Raw genomic sequence first — 1,440 nt, forward strand, 5'->3', positions numbered from 1 at the left:
TGCAATCGGTGAAATCAGAGCTCATGTTGAACAAGAGCGATAATACAGCGAGATGTCGTAACTATTAAATTTCTTCCGGAAAGAGGGCCCGCGTTTCGCAATTAAAGTTAAACATTACAATAGAAATATTTCGGGAATTACAGAACTACTTGTAAAGTTTTATCCTTTCTCCACTGAGAATTATCCTGATTTGGAGATGCAGGCAAGTTTGTACTTTCATATTTGTCATTCGCAACGCAAATAACTTGTGATAAATTCATCCGATTAATGAGACTAGATCTTCACTGATTGACGCAGAGGCAAATACTGAAATACTTTATAGTCAGCGTCGATTTTACATCATACGTCGATACCTCAAACAAACCGACTGAAAGATTTTTGAAATTTAAACTTTAGCATGGTCACAGAACTGAAAACCAGAACAGATTCCGTTCGTGTTTTACACACGAACTATACTAAAAACAAGCAAGTAACTCTCGAAACTACTGCTGACAAGTCACATGATACAAGAGATGAAGCGTCAAGTGCGGCTTCAAAAATGGAACAACTGTAAAAAGCAATCATTACGTGTGTTTGGAATGCAGTTTTGAGCTAATTCAATGCAACAAACACATCTGCTAAAGGTTGAAGCAGAACTGAGCACTGATATTTCACTTTACAAGTCATTAATTATAGCATATAAGATAAATGACTAACAACACTGGTTATTTTGAATGTACGGCAATGAAACTAACTTGTCGACACACCCAGACATATCGAAGCGAAAGTGGAAGAGTTAGACAGAAAAAAAAAAAGATTATTCGATGACATAAAACTGATCAGCCAGCTAAAGATAAGTTTAGAAATGAAACTCTTTTATACCATAATGGAATAACTTTCTAAAGCTTTTATACGTCGCCAACAAACATACGTGAACGTTTCAAGCAGAAGCTGGAATTTTTTTACACTTTCAGGTATGTTTAAAACATAATCCTGAAAGCTGCTTATAAGCGTAAGCACATTTTTCCTGGCGAATTCCTGTAGTTTTGTCTGTTTGTCAATCAAGAAGAGAAAACTTTTTGCAATAAAATTATATAGATATATCAATATATATAAGGTTCTTGAAAGCCACCAATTGAAGAAACGTTTTCCAATGTTGAAATTGAATTGTGACTCTATTTAAAGTTACCTATTATTAGCTACGAAGATGCGAAATCCCTTTTATTTCTTTTTTCTTTTTACAATGAAGCGCATAAAAAAACATCGAAGATCAGATAACAGAAACCATGTAATCCATCAGTTTGAACTAATGAATCCGAGATTACCTCGTAAACTAAACAGTTTACTAGTAATTGTTGTACTGCTGCATATTGCTGGCATATTTTGCTATTATTTTTTTACTGATTTGCTTAATTATTGTAGTTCAAAAATTGCTTACTTTATATTATACTGTTACGCCTC

The sequence above is a fragment of the Limulus polyphemus genome, unplaced genomic scaffold (assembly GCF_000517525.1).
Source record: "Limulus polyphemus unplaced genomic scaffold, Limulus_polyphemus-2.1.2 Scaffold94, whole genome shotgun sequence".
NCBI classification, from domain to species: Eukaryota; Metazoa; Arthropoda; class Merostomata; order Xiphosura; family Limulidae; genus Limulus; species Limulus polyphemus.